The sequence below is a fragment of the Euprymna scolopes genome, chromosome 2 (genome assembly GCF_053919585.1).
Source record: "Euprymna scolopes isolate OS-2025 chromosome 2, ASM5391958v1, whole genome shotgun sequence".
In the NCBI taxonomy this organism is placed as follows: domain Eukaryota; kingdom Metazoa; phylum Mollusca; class Cephalopoda; order Sepiida; family Sepiolidae; genus Euprymna; species Euprymna scolopes.
Window position 1 is genome coordinate 63,512,252 of NC_136483.1, and position 18,051 is coordinate 63,530,302.

Below are 18,051 nucleotides of genomic sequence, written 5' to 3' on the forward strand. Positions count from 1 at the left end.
CAATCTGTGCACCTGCTATTGTCTATTAGCAGTAAGGATTCAGCTAATTCAACCGCTAAAAGTCAACTACAAATAGGAAAAAATGTATACCATCAAGAAATAAGCGTACCTGCACTAAGGGTAGATATACTGAGATAGTTAAAAAAAACAGTTGCAGAGCTTAGGAAGCTGCGTTTTCTGGAAAATCTATAATAGTGTAAGGAATAATTAATCAGCAATTCTTCCACTATCAAACTACGATGATGTTGTTTGAGAATGTTGATTGAAACTGAGATTTAATAATGATAATAATAATAATAATAATAATGATGATGATGATGATGATGATGATGATAATAATAATAATATTCATCCAAACTCCTTCTTTCCAACTTCCGACTTCAACTGTAATCTTCACTGACCATTCTCACTATCTCTCTCTCAGCTGTCCAAAAGAGAAGACTACCCTATGCTTTCCCGTCATTCTTTTTCACAGCAATCATTGTCATCATATACAAATTAATGCCATATGTATATTAATAAGCCGTTTATAGGCGAAAGTTTTTCTTTTCTCTTTTCTTTCTTGATTCTGTCACCTGACAGGATAGACAGAGGCGCTGTTGCTTGTGTAAGTCACGTTTTGCATTACTTTTGTCATGCATGGCAACTGCTGAGACTGAACCTCTTGTCCAGCGGTTCATCTTTCTACTCTAACAACTTCTTTCCTTGAACTGTTATCCCTCGGAATTCCCTCCCTGTTATCTGTTTCTTTGATTGTATCAAGATGCAGAAATTTAAATGTAATGCGAACAAACATCTCGCTGCACAACTCTCACCTAGAATGCCCTTATTAATATAGACCCTAATTCACATTTCAATGGCAATATGCCTTGTTTAGGGTGAATTCAAGTTTTACAAAAAACTAGGAAAAAAACTAGATAGATCAACATGGATACAATTTCTTGAATAAGAATGTGAATACAATTATCAAAAAAATGATATGTCATACGATCTACGTTTTATGATGAACAGACCGTTTCGCATTCTTTGCTGGTGGTATGCTTTTTGAGTGTGAGTTATAGGAATTCAGGGGTGTGATGAGTTATATGATATGATTTTTTATGTTTTTGTGACAACTTACACTCGACATGGGATAAGCCGGCTCCACAGGTTACAGTGACATGTCTCATATTGCTCCAAGCTTGCTGATTCACATTGTAAACTCTTGCAGTGCCCAGCTTTTTTTTTACATGATTTTTCATAATTTCAACAACAGATGCCATAAAGACATCGGCTGCACATAAGTTCCATATCATGTGGCTATTAGCTCATGAACTGGCCACCTTGACGTTTACTTACTGTAAAAAATATGATTGACAGAGGGTCACTTTGGGATAAACTTGGGCCCCATATGAATTGTTCAGCCAGCATCAGCTTCTGGTTAAATCAGTGATATCCACCGTGGTTCATGTGAAGAATTTGAAGAATTTTGGTGGTTCATAGCTTGATTTGGTTATCAAAAGATATATATATATATATATATATATATATATATATATATATATATATATATATATATATATATGTGTGTGTGTGTGTGTGTGTGTGTGTGTGTGTTTAAAAAACCATAAAGTGGGAAACCAGTACCCGCATTAAGCTGGTCTGCAGTTTAACTTGTTACTGGCTATCTTGCTCTTGCTTGTTGCTGGATTTCAACATTTTGAACCGAGAGAGAGATTTAGCTGTCATATAAAGCTAAAGCTCTGTAACATCATCTCTGTATAGATACTCCCTCAGGCATTTGTCTATAAAAAATAGTCCTATAGCAATGGAAAAGCTGTGACGCATGTAGGCTTAAAATGCTGGAAGCATATAATAATTGATCTGCCATCATTATATGTATCTGTGTGTATGTATGTATGTATGTTTATATATGTACATGTGTATGTATGTTTATATATGTATATGTGTATGTATATATATATCTATGTGCATATGTATGTATATATATCTATGTGTATATGTATGTATATATATATATGTATATATGTTTACGTTTTTTTTTTTTTTTTTTTTTACACAGTGATCACCACTTATCAAGGCCCGGAAGCCACTCAGGGATAAGGGTTATTGCAAGTACATTACGTTAGTGAGGAGATTTGATGAAGTGTTTAATTAGGGGGGCGGTTCATTAGGAATTTGTTAACATTAGACTTGAAGACATCCAAGTTGTAGTCCGGAGGGAAGCAGGCAGACGGAACAGAGTTCCACAGGCGTGCAGTTCTAAGAAAGAAGCTTTGTTCATGAAATCCGCGTTTTGATTTAGGCACAGATATAGAGTGGGGGAAATTTTTCACAGTGGATTCAGCTAGACGGGTGTTTTTCGTGAAAGATTGGCGAGGGGGGACCAGGGATTGGAGTTCAGACGAGCACCTGCCATGAAAATAACGATAAAACAAGGATAGGCTCGCAACGTCTCTTCTGTGGGAGAGGGGTTGCAGGGTAGAGAAAAGGGCATCCCCCACTAAACCACGAAGTCTATTTTGTACTCTGTCAAGGCATGATAGGCTGTTTTTGGCAGCTCCTGCCCAGATATGGCAACAGTATTCCATCCTTGGCCGTACTTGGCTTTTATATAGATAGAGAATTGCATCAGTAGTGAGATATCTTCTGGAGCGGTAGAAGGATCCCACCATCTTTCCAGCGACCTTGGCAACAGACTTGATGTACGTATTCCATTTCAGATCAGGAGTAATGGTCAAACCCAGAAGCTTGTCAAAACACGGGGCCTCACCCAGACGAGAGCCATCCATCACAATTGATGCCAGCTGGGGATCAGAGCGTTGATGATGTAAGGATAGGAGTTTGGTTTTGGATGCATTAAAGGTAACTAGCCACATCTTCCCCCACTGAATCACGCGCTCGAGATCAGAGGAGAGAGAATCCGAGAGAACTTCGCCATTTACAGCCTTTGATGTGTTGCCGTAGATGGTCGTGTCATCAGCATAGATGTCAATGAATGATTTAAGTATGTGTTTAGGGAGGTCATTGATGTAGATCAGGAAGAGAGTTGGGCCCAGGATTGACCCCTGAGGGACTCCAGCATTTATATTGCAGGCCTCCGATTTTTGTCCATCTACCACTACTCTTATGAGCCTATCGGAGAGAAATGATTTAATGATTGAGAAAACATTTCCATTTATACAGTAGCTGGAAATCTTGTGAAGTAGACCCTTATGCCATACTTTGTCAAAGGCCTTTGATATGTCAAGAGCAATTGCCCTAGAAAGGAAGCCTTTGTCAAGAGATTCACTAATCCTGTGGGATATAACCGTCAGCACATCTGCGGTAGATCTTGCAGAGCGGAAACCATATTGTGTGTCACTAAGAAGGTTATTCCTGCTGAGGTGGTTGACTATTTCTCTATTTAATATTGATTCCAGCAACTTACTCATAACACAGAGAAGACTTATTGGTCTGTACTGAGAGGGAGATGACTTATCACCTGAATTCTTAAATACAGGGCAAACTGATGAGGTCTTCCAGGGGGTCGGAAAGCACTTCTTCTTAAGGCAGCGCTTAAATAGTTTCGTAAGTATGGGAGCAAGTTCTGGTTGAAGCTTTTTTAACACTATAATTGGGATGCCATCAGGGCCAGTTGCTTTACTGGAATCTAGATTTTTTATTAGCTTGGCGATCTCATGCACGGATATTTGTATGTTACCTAGCTTGTTCTATGTTACAGGAGGAAATATGGGGAGTTGATGGCCTTTGTCGCATAGGGTAGAATTAGCTGCAAAGTTCTTTGCAAATAGTTTGGCCTTGTCTGACGCTGACGAGATAACCTCTGGTCCATTGATAATGGTTGGGATAGAACGCACACTTCTGTTCAGGATCCTATTTGTTATTTGCCAAAACTGGTGGGAACCAAGCCGCTGATCAGCTACTTTGGATTTATCAGACTGGGCATATAGCTCTCTTGCATTTTTTATTACTCTTTTACAGTGGTTGCTGGCAGTCCTGAAAGCAGCTTTAGTCTCAGTGCATCTATTACGTTGGTAGCTATGGAAAAAGTGATTTCTGTGCGCGATAGCAGCAGCACATTCTGGGGAGAACCATAGCTGGCTGTTAGGTTTTTGTTGGAATTTTTTAGATGGTATGAATTGGTCTATGCCTACAATTAACCATTCGGTCAGATCTGATACTATAGAGGACACTTCCTTTTTAAACATGGAGTGCAGAGCTAAATCAGATATGAATGTACGGAAGCTATCCCAGTCAGCCATAGAGTATCGGTATACAGTACGGTGGAGGGGTACGTCTGATGGCTTCTTACATTTCGTTTTTATCTTAACTGATACGACGGAGTGGTCGGAGGATCCTAGAGGAGAATGAACGGTACATGAGCATAGCTCAGGGGAAGTTGAGAGAAAAAGATCTAAGAGGCTTGCATATTGATTGGGTGTATTGGGCACACGGGTGGGTTCGCGAACAATCTGAGTGAGGTCATAAGCAATGGCAAAATCATGACAAAACCTCCCCTCATCATCTGTCTTATTTGAATGGGTCAGCCATTCCACGTTATGGACGTTGAAGTCACCACAGATGTGGATGTTAGCCGAGGGATGTGAAGACAGTATGTGGTCTATTTTCTCAGATATGCTCTTAAAGATAGTAACTCTGCTGTTGTGGGGCCTATAGAGGGCAAATATAAATGCAGTGGTGTTAGCAAGTGCAACCCTGAAGCACATATAGGGTAAATTAGGATCTTCTCTAGAGATATCCCTGCCACATGGGAAGCCATCCTTAATGTAGGCACATATTCCATGCCCATGGCGATCTTGGGAGTCAGATTTAGCTGTTAAATTGGAGTATCCATTAATTATGAACTCATCTAGGGAAGTGGTCGGCCCTATTCCAGTTTCACATAGAAATAATATGTCCGGTTTCGTCTCCTGTAATTGGGTTTCAACCTCTGGAAGGTTGGAACGTAGACCCCTGATATTGGAGAAGGAGACCTGGTAGTAGGGGTCTACGCTGGAAGATGGGGTTCTAGGTTTAATCGAGTTTTTGTATGTATATATGTTCGTGTGTGTATGTATGTATCTATGTATATGTATGAGTATATATGAATATGTGTATGTATGTGTATAAATGCATATATATGTATGTATATGTAGTTAAATGTATGTGTATGTACATGTGCATATATGTGTATGTATTTACATGTGTATATGTATATATATGTGTGTTTGTATTTGTATATGTGGGTGTGTATATATGTGTATGTATTTGTGTATGTATGCATGTGTGTATGTGTATTATGTATGATGTATGTATGTATATATGTGTGTATGTTTATGGATATGTGTGTGTGTATGTGTGTGTGTGTGTGTGCATTTATGCATATATATGTATGTATAGCAATGATCGTCTTCAGTGTCATGTCTGCTTGAGCGTGTGAATTCGCCGGTAGGACTAAACTATATATATATATATATATATATATATATATATATATATATAATTATTTACTATAGTAATTAAATACCTACAGACACTAGTGTTTCATCCTATCTGGAATCTTCAGTGCAGGGTGTCACGATTAACACCAGTCGATAGATTCGAACCCGACAACACAAGCCATCTCTGGCTTGATTAGCAAAGACCGTATCCATTCGGCTACCATTAACTCCATGAAATAACGTTGAAACTAAACATTCTATTTTAAATGTTTTTTACGTCAGTCAGAGTGATCTAATCATTATATGATGATCTATGCATAAGAGCTAAATTGACCGACTTTATTTAACTAAAAGTGCTCAACAATAAGAAACGAGTTTTTTAAAGGGGCTGACATAATTATTTTTTACTATAATAGTTAAATACCTACAGACACTAGTGTTTCATCCTTTCGGGAATCTTCAGTGCAGGGTGTCATGATTAACACCAGTCGATAGATTCGAACCCGGCAACACAAGCCATATCTGGTTTGATTAGCAAAAACCGTATCCATTCAGCTATTGTTAACCACGTGAAATAATGTTGGAATTAAACATTTTATTTTTAAATGTTTTTTACGTCAGTCAGAGTGATCTAATCATTATATGATGATGTATGCTATATATATATATATATATATATATATATATATATATATATATATATATATATATATATATCGAAGAATTTTCATTAATTATTTATTTTATAATTTTTTGAATTTTATAATTTAATTGTGCAATTTTGATTTTAGAAAATGGCAGCAGATAAAAGGCCCTCCTGCAAAAAAATAAAATAAACCAGTTTGTATTGAATGTGGTCTTGTTATGAGTAATAATTCCATGAAGAAGGCAAAGTTAGAGATTCATAAAAAAACGAAGCATCCATTATCTGTTGATAAAGGAAAAAATATTTTGTGTTAAAGTTGAAAGTTCGACCTGTAAAATTAGTGGACTTCTTCACGAAAGTGAATGCTTCTCAGGTTAAACATCACAGCCTTGTTATATCGTGTCAGAAATGATTGCTAAAGTAGGTGCACCACAAGGGTATGGAGAAAAACTGATTCAACCTGCTATGCTAGTTTGTATTGAAGATCTTATTGGCAAAGAATGTGCAGCAGTGCTTGAAAAAGTATCGCTGTCAAAAGCAACACTGACAAGAAGATAAGATGAAATGGTGGAATATGTTCAAGATAAATTAATAGAAATTCTTCAAAAAAATAAATTTTCCATACAAATTGATGAATAAGAATGCAATTAAATCAAAAATATTTTATTTCAGTGACATTTTAAACTTTGTCAATGAACTAAATTTGCAACTCTAAAGAAGTAAATCTGACCTTGTCACTTGCTCACAAAAGATTAAAGGTTTTATAAAATCCTTGGACCTCTACTGTTCCTGATAGTCATAAATGACCCCCCCCCCCGACAAAATTGCCTCTGAGATGGGTATATATGCTGATGACACCACACTCTATAGCAGGCACGACAGGAAAACAAATGAATATATATCTAAAGTAATGGCAGAAACACTAGAGGATGACCTCCAATCAGTAGTGGAATGGGGACAAAAATGGATGGTCACGTTCAATGTTGCCAAGACTAAACTGGTTTCATTCAATAATTATAAGAAACCTTCTCTACCACCTATAGCAATGGCCAACGACTCTTTATCTGAGAGTACGTCTTTCAAGCTCCTTGGCCTAACATTCACAGGAAACATGAGTTGGAACAATTACATCGAGGGCATTGCCAGGGCCGCTGCAAGGAAGGTGAGCTCTCTCTACCGTGCTAGAAAACTACTAACACCCGAAAGTATCCTGTACCTCTATAAGGCAACCATTCGCCCATGTATGGAGTATTGCTGTCATATTTGGGCTGGTGCATCGGCTACTAGTCTCTCGCTCCTTGACAGGGTTCAAAACAGAGTCGCAAATCTGATAGGCCCTAAACTGGCATCTAAGCTTCAGCCTCTGTCCCATCGACGAAACGTTGCATCCCTCTGCCTGTTCTACAAGTATTATAATGGTGAATGCTCTGATGAACTGCAAGCACTTGTACCCCCACGACGTGAACACCCTTGACAGACCCGACAAGCTGCTAAATCCCACCCCCACACTATAGAAATCCCTAGATGTAAAAGATCTTTCTACTCCGGTAGTTTCTTCCCCAGAACCGCTAGACTTTGGAATTCCATTCCAGGTCACTGCTTCCCCAACTGTACTGACATGCAGAAGTTCAAGTGCAACGTGAACCAACATCTTGCTGCCCAAATCCCTAGATAGTACCCCAGTAGTTGTTTCCCCTGATAATAGCCCCCTACACCAAAGTGGCAATGTGCCTTGTTTGGGGTGAAAATGTAATAATAATAAAAAAAAAAAATAATAAGTTGAAATACTGGAAAACACAACTTGACAAGCGAGCTCTATCATTGTTTAAAAATTTAAATAGCATCAACTCAAGTCCAGAATGTTTCATAGAATGTGATGGACATCTGGAAAGCCTGAAGAAAGATTTTGAGAGAAGATATGAGGAACTCATCAACACAACTTATCCACTGTGGCTTCAAGATTTACCAAATCTGTAATCTGAAGATAATATGGAACCTGAGGCAGTTCAAGAGCTTTTGGATTTAAAAGAAAATTCAAAGTTGTCCAGAAGAGTTCAAGATGAAGGTTTTTTTTTTGGATATATTGAATCAACAAACAAACTCATAAATTTATGACTTAGTTGAGCAGGGATCGCATTAAATAACATTTTTTAAACAATTTTTTTTGCAAAATTTAAAAACTGATTTGATCACAGTTAATAAATAAATGATTTTGTAAAATGTATTTTTCAGTAGTACAACTTTTTTAAACAATTTTTTTTAATTTAAAAACTGATTTAATAAATGATATTGTACAATGTATTTTTCAGTAATTTAATGAAGTGGCCCACAGAACATTCCCTTAGGATTTGTGGTTAATGGAATAAAAAAGGTTGAACGCCACTGAGTTAAATGACTAAAATTGTGTTTGTGTGAAAAAATTACTTACTCCAAAGAGTATTTTATATTTTTAGAAAGCTACAATTTACCCATGCACAAAGTATTGTTGCCACATCTTGGCAGATAAATCTACCACTAGTCTCTCACACTTAGACAATGTCCCAAAAATGTCTAAAATCTTATAAGTCCTGCACTGTTAGCCAAGCTCCAATCTCTGTCCCATCTCACAATGTTGCATCCCTGTGTCTGTTTTACAAGTACTTTAATGGAATGTCCTGTGATGAACACATAGCACTTATGCCTACCCGACGTACATACAACTGACTAACCCAACAAGCAGCAAAATCCCACTTCTTCTAGATGCTGGAAACCCTTTGACTCTAAAAGTTTTTTTTCCATCAGACTTTGGAATTTCCTCCCAATTACTTGCTACCCTGACTGCACTAACCTGCAGAAGTTTAAATGTAATGTGAACAGACATCTCGCTACTCAACTCCCTACAGTCCCCTATTAGATACAATCCCAAATAGTAGCTCTTTATATCCAAGTGGTAATATGCCTTGTTTGGGTGAAAAAGAGTAAAAAAAAAAAATCTTTATTATCTTCTTTTTATTTTAGTTGCTATGGTTTCGTCATCTTCATAGCTGGAATCTGCTTAGAAATAAAGTGATAACTGATGAGGTTAGTAAGATGAAACAGGGTAAGGCTGGTGGACCCTCATGTCTTGTTGCTGAAATGTTGAAGCCTGCACATGAAACGGTCATCGAGATGATCACATATTTAACAAATTAGATCATAACATAAGAGGTTATTCTAAGTTTCCAAACTTTGTACAATCATCAAAAGTAAACGAGATGTCGGAATTTTATCTTGCTTCCAGATAAATTCGACGCTAAAGTAACTAACCCGAAAAAAAAAGAAACAGCAAATTTTTCCCTTTGCGGGCATTAAATTTAAAAAACGCCAAGGTAACATATAATGAAAAAATAACACTGGTTCTTATAATGAAGATGTTGTATCCATGAACGAATACAATAATAAGATTCAAAATAGTAGTTTCTAATCACACTCTCATATGTAATAAATTTTAGGAGCGTACTCACAAATTGAAAGCCAGTCAGGCACGTGCCTTTTCCTTTTTTTTTTTTTCGTTTAAAGTCCTTTTAGAATTTTCTCTCCCTCCATGTTTGCGTGCAAACTGTAGATACACAGATGGATTTCAGAAGCATGCCGCGTCGCATGTCCGGGGTATTCTTGCTGGGTTTTCTTCTTTGTAAGAGGTTCCAAAATTCCTTGTCACGTAAAATAAGGTCTTTTCTTTTTAAATAATTACACTCCTTCAAATTACGTGCAAAACGAAGCAACATAGATAGTTTTCAGCAGCATGCCTCGCCGCATGCCCGGGGTATTCTTACCGGGGTTTCTTCTTTGAAGGAGGCTCCAAAATTCCTTGTCAGCGGCGAGCAATGAACACGTCCAATATCCACGTCGCGGGAACCAAAAAAGAGGGCGAATCTTGCGCTGGGCTCGTGACGTCATCATGGGGCTAGCCTTTCCCTTTTCTCCAAATTTAAGGGAGTTTCATACAAACCCAAAATGTACAAAACTAATCAAAAAGATACGAAATACAAAAAATCGAATACAAGAACCAGATAAAAAATAATAAACGTAAACAGGGGGGGTGTGCACCATTATTGGTACAAAAAAAATTCCAACATAACGAGAAGCTCTAGATAGAGGTACTTACAGTGGCTTGAACTTGATGGATCAGGTCCTAAAATTGATTGATTAAGTGTGCAGCTGCAGCTTCTAAGCATTGACGAAATACAATTTAGTTTTATGCTTGGGCAAACCACAACTGGTATGCTTATTTTGAAACAAAGGTAAGAGAAATTCCTTAGTAAGAAGAGTAAGAAGAACCTGTATTTTAATAGTAAAAAAAAAAAAAAAAAAAAAAAAAAAAAACTTACTCTATAACTAAGTCTCGTAAAAGTTTGCCACTCGGACTTAGATAAGGTAATTTTTGTTTGTTCATTACTTTTTTTTTTTTTTTTTTTTTTTTGCTGCCATGATGACCTCTTTCCCGTCCCTTTAACAGTTAAGCCACAGCCAGCCATTTTGTTTTTCATGTAACGTAAAGACTGCTCTTGATGAAATAAAATTTTGAAATAAAAAAAATTTACACACTAAAAGTATGCAAGTTGGTAGATAATTAAATTCTACTCCGTCATTTGTTTTGGGTTCATTTTTATTTATTTATTTTTTACGATTTACGTTCACTTCTAATTTCGGTAAAAAAGACAAACATGAAAAATACTAAAAAACAAAACAAAAAAAACAACATATTTTTAATCGCTTTATTACATAAAATTTTAATCATAGTTATCTATTTCTTCGCCACTTGCAAATATAAACCATTTATGCATATTGCAAAGGGGAAATAACTATTAACGTCTTAAATTAAATGTGTGTACCAATGGCTTGGGTAATTAATAATGAATTTTATTTATATTTGGAAAAAAAATCCTATACTTATATGTCGATTTTTGTTTTATTTCAAAATTTCTCCTACATTTTCCCAATAAATTAGCACTTATTTCTTCACTGTTGTAAATATATTGAGAAAAAGTGTATTGCATTTTGATATGAAATTTAATTCGTCAAGAGTTTCTTCCCTTGGTTCAAACAAACAAGGGAAATAACTTTGTAATTTGACAAAACAGTCAAATTGAAAACATTAAGTACACAGTTCCGTCCCCCCTCTCTCTGTCTTTATATATATATATATATATATATATATATATATATATATATATATATATATATATATATATATATATAATATATATATAATATATTATAACATATATATATATAATATATATATGCTATATATATATGTATATATTTGATATATATAATATATATATACTATATATATATTATATATGTATATACTATATATATAATATATATACTATATAATATATATACTATATATAAAATATATATATACTATATATATATTATATATATATATATACTATATATATAATATATAATATATATACTATATATATATAATATATATAATACACACATATATATATATATTATATATCATATATTTATATATATATCATATATATATCATATATATATATATCATATATATACATATATATCACATATGATATATATATATCATATATATATCATATATATATCATATATATATATCATATATATATATCATATATATATATATCATATATATATATATATCACACACACACACACACACACACACATATATATATATATATATATATATAAATATATATATAAAAGGTGTTCAAAAAGTCACTGAAGCGTTCAAAATCTTTGTCATTTTACCATTAATTAATTTTCTCTATTTCAGATATCTTACAGACAATATTTTGGAAATTAATGATGGGTAAGTATAGCATTGAACAACAATGTACGCAACGACACATACGTCGAGCTTCTCAGGCAATGCCTTGGCGACAACATTATCTCTCGCTATGACAATGTCAAATAGCCACCACGTTCCCCAGACTTTTTCTTGTCGGGATATCTTAAAGAACGAACCCATGTTAACAAACGCAAAACCCTGCAAAAATAGAAGGAAAACATCAGGAACGAAATAAGGGAGTTCAATTGCAATCCAGAGATTATGCAATCTGTCATGACTAATATTTTGGAAAGAGCAAAAATATACGAAGCTGAACATGGGCAACATTTAAGACATTTTGTTTTACATAAGAATTATTGGAATTTTGCATTTTAAAACTAGATTCTAATATCTTAGTCCGATTGTGTTAAAATACGGTAAGATATGATAAAAAATAAAGAATCTATTTAAATTCAAAATCCTTCAGTGGCTTTTTGGACATCTTGTATATATATATATATATATATATATATATATATATATAAGGAACTTTGTGTGTCTAGGAGTGTTCTTACATGGGTTTTATAACGGACTATCTTCGACTGGTATTGATAACCAATAATCGAAATAATCTGGAGAATGAACGGACAGGCGATTTTGACCAAAGTTAACACCTTACACAGCCTAATATCACAAGTGCATTTGAAAAGTTTTATTACCTCACAAGCTGAAATCAATTGTAGGTTCATTGATATAACAGGAGCGTGTTTGAAATGTTTCTGTCTAGAGTGCAATTGAAGCATGATACTTGACTTTTGTATTTTAAACCTTAATTCAAGCCATTATATATAAAAATATGTTTATAAAAATAAACGTTATGTACTCACTAGGAGTTCTCACACAGGACATCATCAAAGATTTCTCTCTGTCAATAACGTGTGGTGTTCCCTGGAGTCTACATAACAACAAATTTCCAAGATTTCCAGTAATCACGACCTTTTTCAATAACCTCTGCAAATGAATTTGCCTTACTGCAAGCACCATTTGCTATTGATTTCTCGCTGGCAATGACTAGAATTTGGATGGCAAGGTCCCAATCCTCTTTGAACTTATTCAGAGAAGGTTTAGTTAGGGTTTTCTCTCCTCAGTCTTCCATTATCCTTAACCCTTCACAACTATTTGATGTGGTACCAGTTGATGTCGACACTACATATTTTTTAAAGGGTGGGGGTGGGGGCTAACATACAATTATATGGTTTCAGTTTTCTTGATTCCATGTGCTGTTCTGCTATCTTTTTGTTTTACTTCTGTTGCGGTTTCTATATGTCTGGTTAGCGTTTTTAGCTCACGTGTGTTAGTCTCTGCATTCAAGGGTTTTCTTAAATACAGTATGGAACGATAAAATTGTCGTCCTAGAAAAGATAACATGATTCCGTTTCTGTTTGATGAAAACTGGTTTTCTTTTTTTGCTGCAGACCATCTACTAGTTAGCCAGTTATGTACAAATCTCAAGAGCGATAGGAGCCTCCTATTGTGTCTGAAAGTGACACAATGTTCAACAAGCAAAATCAGAGATGCACCGATATACAACTCATGCTCTCTACCGATCCAAGTTATGACAACAGGACCATTGCCAGCGCCCCCAAAATGCAATTTCGGATAACAGGGACGTGCCCAGGGTGATGAAAAGAAAATTTCCGGCCACGATCATAGCCTTTTGTATGGTTTCAAGTGAGAGCCACATCATGCCACATCTTCGAAGTCGGCTTAAAAGTCAACACCAAAGTGTACCTGGATGTGCTGAAGAGTATGCTGATCCCCTGGTATAAGCAGGTGGCCGCTGGCAGACCCTGAGTGTGGCAGCAGGACTCGGCGCTGGCCCACAAGTCCAAAGAGACCCAGGCTTAATTTCAGAAGGAGTGCTATGACTTTGTACCATTTTTTCAAAAAAGTTTTAAAATAAAGCTGTAATATTGTTTTCTTTAGTGGGACAAATTTGTCGTTCCACCCTGTCACCCATTAGCTGTTTTTATCATTGTTATCTATTGTATCTTAGCCATTCATATGATTCCAATTACTCCCATTCTTTTTCCAAAGATTTTCAGTATTGTTTCTAATGCTTCTGCCACTATTAATGGTGTTATCTTGTTTTTCTTCATTTTCCATATCCCCTTCACATCTCTGGCCAGATCTGTGTATTTGCATCACTTCTTTGTCTCCTTGATATTCACCCTATTGTTTGCTGGAATGGCGAAATCTACAATCTAGTACGACTTTTCCTTCTTGTTAACTATTATGACATCCAGTCTTCTTGCTTATGTTGATATTGTGCTATGAGATTTTAACCTACTTCTTCATGTGTGCATTACCCCCACAAATGCAAATATTAAGTGATAACAGTTTTTAAGAGTTAATATACAAATGATAATGAGAATAGTGATGAAAGTGATAACGTAATCTGCCAATCAATTTCATATACCGACATTGTTTTTGATCTTGAACCCGGGCTATGCCGGGTATCTCACTACTGCTTCTGCTATTACTACTACTAATAATAATGATTTGTCAAAGGGGTGATCAAAATTTCATATAGATTCCCAAGTGTGACAAATACACCCGAAGAAAATCGGAGGTTACATCGGCTAAAATGTTGCGAGAATAACGTTCAAGATGAGAATATTAGTTTGATTTTTTTTTAGTCATGTTCATTCCAAACAAGGCATATTATCATTTGGACATACTATTTGGGACCATCTCTAGAGAGAAGCGAGATTTTGGTTTACATTACATTTAAACTTCTGCATGTCAGTACAGTCAAAGAAGCAGGTAACTGGGAAGGGATTTCAAAGTCTAGTGGTTCAAGGGAGAAGTTATTAGAATGGAATGGCTTTCCAGCATCTAAGGATCTGTACAGTAAAGGGGTGGGATTTTGTTAGGTTTATCAGCGGTATGTACATTGAAGGGGCACAAGTGCAATGAGTTCATCAGAGCACATTCCATTAAAATACTTCTAAAACAGATACAAGAATGCAACATTGTGGCGATGGGATAGGGGTTGGAGCTTAGTTGAAAGTGCGGGACCTATTAGAGTTAAGACTCTTTTTTGGACACTGTTCAATGTAGCCACTTTCACTCAATCACTGCCTCGATAAAGGTCCGGAACTGGGTGCATGCCTTTTCCACAAGCGGTGAATACTCGGCGAATAGCAGTGATCAGGCTAATTTTGGTGTTGTGGGAGGTCATGTTGGTAATGTACTTTACATATGACTAAATGAAGTAGTCTAAGTGGTTCAAGTCGGAGGAGGAGGAAAGGCCAGTGAGAGAAGGGTACAAACTCATAGCACTCCTGAAGCCAAGCCTTTGGACTTGTAGGCCAATACAGATGCCTGCTGCCACACCCAGCCACCTGATTGCACTAGGGGTTCACCTCACTCTTCAACACATCCAGGTACACTCTGGTATTGACTTTTCAAGCCAACTTTGAAGATGTGAGGTAGCTGATGTACCCCTCACTTGAAACCAGACCAAAGACCATAACCATGGTCAGAAACTTTGTTGAGCTGTGCCTTCAAATGTTGTACCGTCCGGATTTGCATTTTAAGAGTGCTGGCAATGGTTCTGTTGTCATAATGGATCGGTAGAGAGCATGAGTTGTACAGTGGCACATCTCTGATCTCGCTCGTTGAACATTGTGTCATTTTCATACATGATAGAAGGTTCCTATTGCTTTTGAGATTTGTACACAACTGGCCAACTTATAAATGGTCTGCACCAAAAAAAAGAAAACCATTTTTCATCAAACAGAAATGGAATCATGTCGCATTTTCTAAAGCGACAATTTTATCGTTCCACCCTGTAGATAATTATGAATTTAATTTGCGTTACGTTTCTTAGACATGACACAATCTGAAAAAGAAACAATTATTTTTAAATCATCAGATACTTCAATTATTTACCCCGACTATATAATTTTTTACCCCCAGGAGTAAATTTACGTCTGGTTTAGAACTTCTGCTCTAGAAAAATGAAGGGATGCTACAAATATAGACCCCAAATCTGTGCATATAATAATCCAAATAATGCTCTTCTTTCTAAATTCTAGATATTCTGTAGTACAGTCTTAGTCGTTAGCAATAATTTGGCTGATTAATCAGTATTAATTCCATTTAATATCGTGTAACATTTTTTCCATATCTTCAATTGAGCTTTCATCAATAAGTGATCGAAGCAGACAAAAGTATTCAAATACAACTGAAAGCATCTGCTATATTAAAAAATTATTTTTCTATTTTTTGAAAATCTTTCTATTCTAAAACATTTTTTTATTCCTGTACTAAGTTCACTCAATTGAAGATTGCAACAGTCTTATGAAGTAATCTGGTTACACACTGACTAATCAGCTTGCAGATGCATTTATTGCATCAGTTTCAAAAAGGACTTCTTCAGCCTCTTTATGAATCATGGATGATGATTAGAGAAGCAGCCAGAAAGGATGCACCGTTTGTCTCTGATGCTTTTCAGCTACTTGAATTCTGAGAACCACTATTCTCCGTTAGAAGAATTACTACTCAGAGAAAAATGGCAACTGGACTTTCTAACTCTTCCTTTCTTCACTTGTACACTGTCCTAACTTTTAAAAATTTATATTAAACGGTGTAACATTAATGAATGAATTCTTTCGTTGTTATAAAAAAGGTTTTGTTTTTTCTTTTGAGTGACAGTTTTCGTCATTAATCAATAATAATATAAGAACACTGTCAAAAACTAACACATATATAAAATAACCCAATATATAGATTCTTGAATCTCTTAGATTTTGTTTTTCTTGAATGGGGAGCCATTGTGAAAACTGATCCAAAAACGAATAGCAAAAGAAAATTATATAATTGCGAATATTAAATGTAGTTGACCTAAACAAGAATTAGCAGTGTCAATCCAGTCAGAGAAGTTTTGAATGGTAAAGAATTTCAGGCATGTGGGGGTACCAAATTGGTTAAAGGGAAAATTATTCCCAACTAGCATTTAGGTAAAAATGCACTTTTGATTGAAATTCTGGCAGCCTATGGAATTCCCACAAGAGTAGGCAGTGCAATTCATGTGATGTTCAGGGACACTTTCATTGTGGTGATTATGCCGGAAAGAGATACAGATGAATTTAAGATAGACACTTGCTCCTTTTTTATTTATAATTGTTCTCGATTATACACTTCGCATATTAATCACCAGTAGTGATGGCCTTATTTTGAAACAACGCCGTAGCAATAGGCACCCTGCTCAAATGCTAGCGAACTTGGACTATGCTGATGACATTACAGTCCTTAAGGATTGTATTGAGTCTGCTCAGGATCTTCTGAAACAAGTCAAAAAGCTTTTATTTTATTTATTTTTCATTTACATAGGCGTCACCTCTTATCAAGGCCGATAGGCTACTCAAGAATAAGGGTTAAAGAGTGTACAGCAGTCAAAAGGACAATATAGTAATCGATAGTAATGGAAGTTCGGTAAATTTGTTAACTTAAGGGGAACGGCTCATCAGAAACTTGTTCACGTTGGACTTGTTCACGTTGGACCATATTATAGACAGCTGGAAAGCAGGAAAACGGAAGACAATTCCACAGGCGTGCAGTTCTAAGAAAGAAGCTTTGTTAATGGAATCTATGTTTACGTTTAGGCACAGATAAAGAGTGGGGGGAATTATTGATAGTGTTTCCAGCTAGACGAGTGTTTCTTGTGAAAGTTTGGTGAGGGGGGACCATAGATTGAAGCTCAGTCGAACACTTTCCATGAAAATAAGGATAAAGCAGAGACAAACTTGCAACATCTCTTCTGTGAGATAGAGGTTGCAGCGAAGAGAAAAAGACATCTCCCATCAGGCCACAAAGTCTATTTTGAACCCTATCAAGGCAGGACAAGTCTTTTCTAGCAGCTCCTGCCCATATGTGGCAACAGTATTCCATCCTTGGACGTACCTGGCTCTTATATAGATAGAGAATTGCATCAGCAGTGAGATATCTACTGGATCGATAGAAGGATCCAACCATTTTTCCAGCGGCCTTGGCAACAGATTTGATGTACGTATTCCATTTAAGATCAGGAGTAAAGGTCAAGCCCAGAAGCCTGTCAAAACTTGAGGCCTCTCCAAGATGAGAGCCATTCATTTTAATTG

At 35.9% G+C, this 18,051-nt stretch overlaps 1 long non-coding RNA gene across 1 annotated transcript in view; it reads left to right on the top strand.

Annotated features, from left to right (window-relative positions):
- The window catches only part of LOC145291687 (uncharacterized), a 57,378-nt gene extending 45,452 nt beyond the window's left edge, over positions 1-11,926 (top strand). The window contains exon 3 of the long non-coding RNA XR_013869477.1: positions 11,891-11,926. This is a non-coding gene — a long non-coding RNA (uncharacterized LOC145291687). The remainder of the gene's footprint in view (positions 1-11,890) is intronic.
- Positions 11,927-18,051: the final 6,125 nt, after the last annotated feature.